At 45.4% G+C, this 8,842-nt stretch overlaps 1 pseudogene; it reads left to right on the top strand.

The window, feature by feature from the left end:
- Positions 1–1,721: 1,721 nt before the first annotated feature.
- Positions 1,722–6,948, top strand: LOC116829204 (killer cell lectin-like receptor subfamily B member 1B allele B; annotated as a pseudogene).
- Positions 6,949–8,842: the final 1,894 nt, after the last annotated feature.

Below are 8,842 nucleotides of genomic sequence, written 5' to 3'. Positions count from 1 at the left end.
TCTGGCTACAATTCACCAAGCAAGCAGTAATGAACTCCATTTTCAGACTTTTTCTCTCTCTTTGACATTCTTCCTCAGTCAGTTCCTAGGTGAGAGAGAGGCCCAAGCTTTTTCCAGACCCCACACTTACCCTTACTCTGCCCAGTCCTTTGTCCTGAAGCTGCGGATTCTGTTCTTCTTCTCTGCTGAGAGGTGGGCAAATCCTCCCCCCTCTGGATCATTGGTTGCTTGGTGTCAGTGCGCTGGTGACTGGGCTTTTCACTGTCTTCTCAGAATTTCCACTGATATGGGTCAGCCTTAGCTAGTCCTGTTAATGACCCATCCAGTCAGCAACACACACACACTCACACACACACCCCTCTCTCTCAGGCTATGTCTACACTACACAGCCTTTAACGACACAGCTATGTCGCTACACCTGTGCCACTGAAAGGCACACAGCGTAGCCACTGTTTGTCAGCTCTCCTGAAGACAAAATACTACCACCTCAAATGAGCGTTAGCTTTGTCAGCAGGAGCGCTGTTCACACCTGGTGCTTGTGTCATAAAGCATAAGTCCCAATTCTGAACCTTAGCGCCCAAAATGTGGGTGCCTGCATGAAACCTCCAAGCTTAATTACCAGCTTAGATCTGATAGCGCTGCCACCAGCCAGGAATTTCAGTTGCCTGACTCACTCTGGTCTCCCCAAACCTTCTCTGGGGGACCCCAAGACTCAGATGCCCTGAGTCTCACAACAAGGGAAATAACCACTTCCCTTCCCCCTCTTTACCTCCTCCCAGATCTTCCGCCCTGGGTACACTAGGAGATTACCCTGGCTTCAATTCCTTGAAACGCAAACAACCGGAGAGATCAAGTGTCTCTTCCCCTGTCACCAGAGGCTATACAAATTCAAGCTTAGTAACCTAACACAAAGAGATTTCCCCCTCCCTTCGTTCATTAGCCTTAACCAGAGGAAAAAATCAAACAGGTCTTAAAAAGAAAGCTTTATAAAAAGAAAGAAAAAAGACATAAAAACGGTCTCTGTATCAGAGGACAATATACAGGATTAATGGCTTAAAACGAAAAAATTGAATAAATAGCCTTCAAAAAGAAATACAATTAAACATTCCAGCAAACTACACACATGTAAAAACAAAAACAATATAAAAACCTATATTGTCTTATACCTGTACTTACAACTGGGAAACAGAAGATTAGAAAGCCTAGAGATAGATCACTCTCAGAGCCGAGAGAGCAACAGAGACACAGACAAAAGACACACACCCAAAAATTCCCTCCTAGAGCTTTGAAAAATCCGGTTTCCTGATTGGTCCTCTGGTCAGGTGTTTGGTTCCCTTTGTTAACTCTTTACAGGTAAAAGAAACATTAACCCTTAGCTATCTGTTTATGACAGCTTGTCCTTGGCAAAACTTTTGTCTTTTGGAGGGGGTGTTTTTTTCAATACCTCCTGAAAGACAAGTTTTGTCATTCAGTTGCTAGTGTAGACCCAGCCTTAGTCTATCCTGACAGCAAACTTAATCTTTTTGGCTTTGGCATTTTCTTCAGCTTCCCACTACTTCCATCTAGTTAGACAATTAATGTTGCGCTTGTGAGGGTGATGTGGCCTCAGAGTTTTAAACTCTGTGCATGATCATTTTCCTCCTCATATTCCATGAGCTTGAACTTAATCCTTATCTGCATATGAAGTAAGTTGTGCAGCCTTCAAAGGAGAGCAAGATTCCATGTTTTCTTATAAATCTTTACCCAAAGTTTTGATTCTTGCAGATAGCGCTCAGTGCCTGCACTGGCATCAGCTGGCTCTCTGGCCTGGATGGGCTGGGAACATCATCCTGGCAGTAGATGTGATCGTGTTTGGGGTGAGTATCTCAACACCTCAGATTCATTGGCTCAGTGAATTCTCCTCTTCCTCTGCAGTTCCATTTAGATTCTACTTTTTGGCCTCCAAAACATTTCTGAATAAATTACCAGGCATTTCATCGTTCCCATGGATATCAGGCGTGTTACGTAAAGAAAGAGTTGAGAGCTTGATACATGAAACATGCATTATTTGGCTGTAACAGCACCATTGTGAGATGTTCATTCCACATTTTTGCACCTTACAATGGATAATGAGCAAGATTTCATCTCATACTTCTCTGTCCCCATCCTAACTCGATAGATCTCTGAGGGTATTTGGTGACTTGATACTTTGTACCTTCTTTCTTTTGTTACACTTCCTTGTGAAGACAGAGAACAGCAAATGGAATTGAATGTAATTCCAGCCTGAAGGTTTCCCAGTCTTGCTTGAATCAAAGTTTGTATCCAAAGCCAGACAACAACTCAACAGGTAACTGTATTTGCTATCCTTTGCAACGTTGTGTCCATCTGGAAGAACGCTCACTCCAAACTCGCTGATTGAAAATTCAGCTACTGTGTCACGATAACTTATACATAGCTGAGAGGTGCCAGAGCTTCATCTTCCCGTCTTTATTTTTCTTGTCCTTTGTTCTGTTTGATGGCTGCAAAATAAATACTACAACTGGCTGAACATTTTCTGATTTTTAAACAAAAAGAGGGTTTTGTCACATTTTTTTCCATGGCAAAATTTATTTTAAAATTTTCTGAAATTTTTCTAAAGGGGAAATTTTCAGAGATAAACTAAATATTTTGTTTCAAAATCATGGCCTTTTCCCCACTTTCCTATACATTTTATCTTACCTCATATTTTCTCCAGTGAGAAAAAAAGGTAGAAAATAAAAAAAGGGGAAAACCCTCTGAAAATTTCTGTCTGGAAGGTCCCACTTTTCAAGCAGCTCTAATGAATAGGTTTTCAGCTGTTTGTACAAAGTAGTAGGAGTGACATCTAATGGTCATTCAAAGTACTTCCAATGTTTTTGAAACAGGCATATTTTATAGTGTAATAAAATTTCTATTATATAAAAAAAACTACATTAAAAGAATGTTTTGGCTGCAAAGTCAAGAACTCAGAAGTTAGTGAATGACAGATTTAAAGTTGTCTATAAAACCTTAACTCTGCCCTTTTGTATTAGACTCTTGCTGAACATCACACAGGAGGTCTGTGGCAGAGTCCAGTCCAGTGCTTTCAACACGAGAGCATCTTTACTCTTCTTAAAATCATCCGACCCATCCACTGTCATCCTATGCACTGAATGAAGCAGGGTCTCATGGAAAAAACAGAATGTGATCATGCCATTCAAGATTGAATCAATGTTTTACAAAGGCCTATTAAAAGTTGCCTGGGAAATCTGATTTCTTACACTTTCTAGATTTCAGCCATTCACTTTTGCAGCCTAAATAACATTACTTTAACATATCTGTAAATGTAACTTAATACTTCCCACTACAAGAGACTGTTTTCAGTTGTTTATATTTTTGCTGAAGATTAAATGCTTGGGCTGAACCTCTCCATGCCAGGGGTCTGCCTCAGTCTGATTTTTATTTTTAATTTTTTTTTAATTTAAGCCAAAACTGTCCAGCTGTTTCTGAGAACCAGGCTAGTGAAAATACATTGTTTTCCTCATGTTCAAAAAATTCTGGAGATTTTGTCTTTCAGAAGTTTTAGTGCTGTCCCCATGCAGGGCTGGCTCCAGTGTTTTTGCTGCCGCATGCGGGAAAAAAAAAAAAAGCTGAGACCACAAATACTATAGTAATGGTGTTTCATTCTTCGGCAGCAGGTTCTTCCTTTGAAAGGGACTGAGGGACTTGTCGCCGAAGAGCCGGACGTGCCACCTCTTTGCATTGGCCGCCCCAAGCACCTGCTTTCTGCGCTGGTGCCTGGAGCCAGCCCTGTCCCCATGCTTTGGAATAGAGGCTTGACATTTGGCAAGGAGGTGGCTTACGAAACAGGGATCTGTCTGCCTTTTGATGCACCTGTGAATATCCACTCAAATTTGGCCAAATTTTAGCCCCAGAGCTACAGGGGGCTGAGTAGCAGGACTTCCTGTGCAATTGCATCCCTGAGCTTCTGCAGGCAAGGTTTGGGGCCTGACAGTGGCACTGAGAGCGGGGAGCCTGTCTCCCCTGTGCTTTGTGTACCCCACTGAGCCCTGGCAACATGGAGGAGGAATTGCCTGAGTTGAATGCAGAAGGGACAAGAGCCAGAAGGCGGGGGAGAGAGAATATTGGGGCCGGTGCTGGGAGAGAGTTACTTAAACCAATCCTTTTACAGGTGGTCGCTCTGTGTTCCTCATTCATTGGGTGCCTGAACTGTAGAAGTGTTGAGCAACTGTAATTGAAATCAACGGCAGCTGGGCACTGAACATATGAAGTATTAGAGAACACTAAGTACTTTGAAAAATCAAGGCATTTAGGTGTCTAATTCCTGCCTAAATACCTTGTCAGGAGCTGAGTCTAGGCGTCTCAAGTTGGATACCCAATGTTAGTGGATACTTTTGACCTCAAACTCTCCATGCCTAAGTTCCCCATCTGGGAGATGGAAATATTGCAGTCCCCTGATCTCTCAGGGGTGCTGTGAAAATTCATTACTGTTTTGTGATGCACTCAGATACTATAGAGCTGTGTGCCAGAGGAAAGACCATGAGGAAATTAATAGTTCTGTCTTCAGAGCCAACTTTGAATAGTGCGCAGTAGTACTGGGGCTACACATTGAATGAGAAGAAAACAAAATATTGAATAGCTGCTCAGTAAGTCAGCAGCACCATCTGTCACGTGCCCTGAATGAAGGAGGGGCCAGTACAGAAAACTGACTATGTAATTACGAACTGGATCATAATGCATATGCACAAGGGAGCCCCATAAAGATTGCACAGGCAACCTTAATTCTGACACTTCCTAATTTTCCTTTGAATGCTTGACTTTGCAACCATAAGGGGGGTAGGGGGTGGTGGTGGTGGGGGAGTGTGTGTGTGAGAGAGAGAGATCTGCACAGAGCCCTCCATTGTCTGAGAGCACTCTGGGAAGCCAGAACTTCCTCCAAGAATCCTTACCTCCCTCCTTCTACTTTTAAAGTGCTCCAGAAGTGGTTCAGCAGAGAAGGTGACAGTTTTGTCGTGTCTTTCATTTCAGCGGTTCGGTGCTCCTTGGGGGGAAATGCATCGTGTGATACTGAGCCTGAAAATTTGAATTGTGTGCCTGAGCTTATGAATCCCTATTCACATTACAGCTCTGCCAGAGCACCTCTCTCCTGACCCACACCTCCAGTGAACCTTTCCTCAAACAAACAATGAATAAAGAGAAATGTCTTGGCTGAGAATGTTTATCGTTTGAAGGCCCCTCATGAACACAGGGAAGCTCAGCATTGTTCAGAAGCTTCCAGCCTATTTAATGCTGCCTTTTCCGTGTCTCTTTCTAGAGGGCTGTGGATGCAAACTGTGCCCCGCTGACTGCCTGCTGCACAAGAACAAGTGCTACTGAGTCTCTAAAGAAAGTAAAATGTGGAAAGAGAGTCGTGAGGACTGCTCAGCGAAGAGCACTCAGATGCCGGTGATCCAAGACAAGGAGGAGATGGTACAGCAAATAAAGATGGCTTAACCCACCCGTTGAGAAGAAGTGGGTTTTTTACCCATGAAAGCTTATGCCCAAATAAATCTGTGAGTCTTTAGGGTGCCACTGGGCTCCTTGTTGTTTTTGTGGATACCGACTAACATGGCTATCCCCTGATACTTGAGAGATGAGTGTCACTAGTCATAATGTAATACAATGGGCTTGCAGCAAAACAACAATGCCCCGGCAGTATGACATTTGGCTTAAGAAAAATCTATTCCAGAGCACATTAAAATATCATTGATATGTGGAGGGGAAGGATGGGGTGAGACTGGGAAAGGGAAACATCAGAAATTTGGCTTATATCTATTGCAGAACTGTGTAGCAGGTTCTCTTCCTTCATTTGCCGAGAGAGCAAAGAAGCCAGAGAATTCAGCAGGTTATATTCACCCAGACTCCTCCATCCTGTCATTTACAGGCGTATGTACTGAGTATTCCACAACTGAACCTGGTCTGGCTTGGACTCAGTGTTACATCCCCAGAGAGGAAATGGACCTGGGTGGACGGCTCCACGTTCAATGAAACACTGTGAGTGTTCAAGGTTCCTATTTTTGCTTTGAAACTGAGTGTGTCTTGATTGGTGCACAAGTGGGAACACAAGGTTAGTGCTCTCTAGCGCTAGCAGGAGCAGAGGCTGTCTGTGAGCACAAGTACAGTTAAGCACCAGGCAGAGTCCTCCCCATGGAGAGATGGTCAGTCTCAAGCCCTCGTGTGCTTGCAAGACCACAGGATAAAGGGAGGTCAGGCCAGGGTCTGTTTGGAGAATGGGCATGTCTGGGAAGACACTAGTTTAAGCACAATCCTTGTCTTGCTGAAGAGGCACTTAGCTGTTCACGCCTATGTTAGCTCTCAGCTGTGCTGCTCTGCCTGAGTAAGGTGGCCCTTGTCCAGCAATGTGCTCGTTAATGGAGGGTCAGGGTCCCCTCTCCTGCTGAGCAGCACATTTTACCTTCACCAGGGCTGCAATGGGGGTGGGGAAAGTGGTGGTATTTTCCCAAGCCCCACCCACCAACTAAGCTCCACCCACTTCAGACACCACTCAGTGCAGATGACACAGTTGTACAAAACAGAACCACACGGGTGCTGCTGGGCTCCTTGACTTGGCTCCCCAGCAGTGGGGTTTGAACACACCCACAGGCAGTGTTGGTCAATCATCGCAGTGGATTTTGAAAGTGGACAAGTGTTTTCCAGCACTGAACTGAGCCTCTCCAGCTCCTTCCCCACTCTGGGAGGCACGTTACTAACTAGGGCTCTGTAAAAAAGTACAGATGAAGGAAGCTAGTATGGAGATAGTGACTCCCTCCTGCTCTTTGTTCCCCAGGTTCCAGTTGACAGATGCTGCTGACAGGGAGAGCTGTGGGATGATCAAAGGGAACCGCACTATTTCAGAAACCTGCAAGGCAGTAGGTAGCTAAATAGATTTGTGAGAAAGTTGCCCTGAAATAAGCAGTCACACCAGTAAGCTGCGCTTGCATAACTGAAATAGCAAGCACCTTTGGTTGTTTTTTTTTCTAAAAGAAAAAAACAGATTTGCTAATTGAAGAATTCTGAAGTCTCAGACAAATCCATTTGCCAAGGAATCATAGATGATACAGGGTTGGAAGGGACCTCAGGAGGTCATCTAGTCCAAGCCCCTGCTCAAAGCAGGACCAGTTCTCAACTAAATCATCCCAGCCAGGGCTTTGTCAAGCCTGACCCTAAAAACCTCTAAGGAAGGAGTTTCCACCACCTCCCTAGGTAACCCATTCCAGTGCTTCACCACCCTCCTAGTGAAATAGTGTTTCCTAATATCCAACCTAGACCTTCCCCACTGCAACTTGAGATCATTGCTCCTTGTTTTGCCAGATCCATTCACTTGTTCCTCAGGATCTGGGTCTGATTTCACGACGAGCTGGCTGCCTCCTGGGCACCGTGTGTGAGCAGACATTCTTGGCTCTCAGGAACAATTTGAAAATTAAAAGTCGTAAAGCCCCAATGTCACTTTTGGAGACCTACATGCCATTTGGTCACCTCTCAAAGGCAGAGTTTTGAACATTCTTTCACCCGGCCCCACTTTCAGCTATAGCCTCTAATTCTGTGGGAGATTTAGGTGAAGAAGTGCCAGTTTGTATTCCCACATCTGGTAGTTGCTTACCATTTATGCACCCAAATCTGAGCACACAATAGTTCTTGTCACAGATCCACAGGGTCTGGTCTATGTCCAGCCTTTAGTGGGCTGGGCCTGGCCCGTGGCCTCCAAGACTCCAGAACTGGGCCTTCAGCACCAACGATCCCTGTCTCTCTCTGTGGCTCCCTGCACCGAATCCAGACTCCTATGAGAGGCTTGTACTGTACCCCTGCAGCACACACTGCTCCCAGGGAGTATTTGCAGCAACACCAGGCAGCCTTTTCAAAACAAGGTAACAATTTATGTTACCTGCCTACAGAATCTGAAAGCCTTTAGGGCAGCATAGGGACGCAAAGGTTAAGGCTGGCCCCCAGTGACCAATCAGCCAGCCGAGCTGGTATGGGATCTATTTTTGCTCCATGTTCTTATGAGTCTCAAGTGCAAAATTCTGTCTCTTCAGAGTCCAGCCCTTCTCTGAGTCATCACCCGTTGCTCTCTAGCTGGGGCCTGTTTGCCGCTTCCCTTCTGAGAGGTGGCAGGGGACATCTCCTTTGTTTGAACATCATGGTCACTGGGGTTCCCATTGCCTTTCCACATTCTCCTTTGATCTGGGTTGTTTTCTACCAGTCCTTTAATAACCCCTTCATACCTCCCCAGGCAGCTGTGTGACTCCAACACCACCTGTCTCTTAATCTCCCTCCAAGAGCAGGCTTAATCCTTTTGCACCCGCTGGGTAGCAATGCAGAGAGAAACTGAGGCACACGTGAAAAATATTACAGAAAATGCCCACTTTGTCCGGGATTCCCCCCACCCCAAATATCCTTGAATGTACAATTCTGAGCATGCTATGAGACCTCCTCTTGGAAAAATCTGATCCTAAAATCTTTGCAGACACTGCTCTGGGAATCCACTGCACTTGCTAGCCACTAAGAATCACCCTCTGTCCATAAACTGCTCAGCCAGCCGCCATTTTTCAGCTATACTGGTGGTAGGGGCAGGGCAGTGTCAGACACACAGGGTCTGTGCTATGCCTGAACCTTCCATCAGTCCGCTGCTAGAAACTACTTTAGTGCCCTGGACCCCAAGGATCCCCACTGTTCTGCAACAGCCAGACTGTGACCTCACCTACTCTGAGGCCGTGGGGCCCAAGCAACCCATTTGGCAGCTGAACTGAGGTAGGATCCTGTTCAGACTTTCCTCTCCAAGGTGCAGTGCCCTCAGTGAGTATCTGCA

Source organism: Chelonoidis abingdonii, chromosome 12 (assembly GCF_003597395.2).
Source record: "Chelonoidis abingdonii isolate Lonesome George chromosome 12, CheloAbing_2.0, whole genome shotgun sequence".
Classification (NCBI taxonomy): domain Eukaryota; kingdom Metazoa; phylum Chordata; order Testudines; family Testudinidae; genus Chelonoidis; species Chelonoidis abingdonii.
Note: the sequence above shows the minus strand (reverse complement) of the source record. Positions and strands in the feature narration are given on the sequence as shown.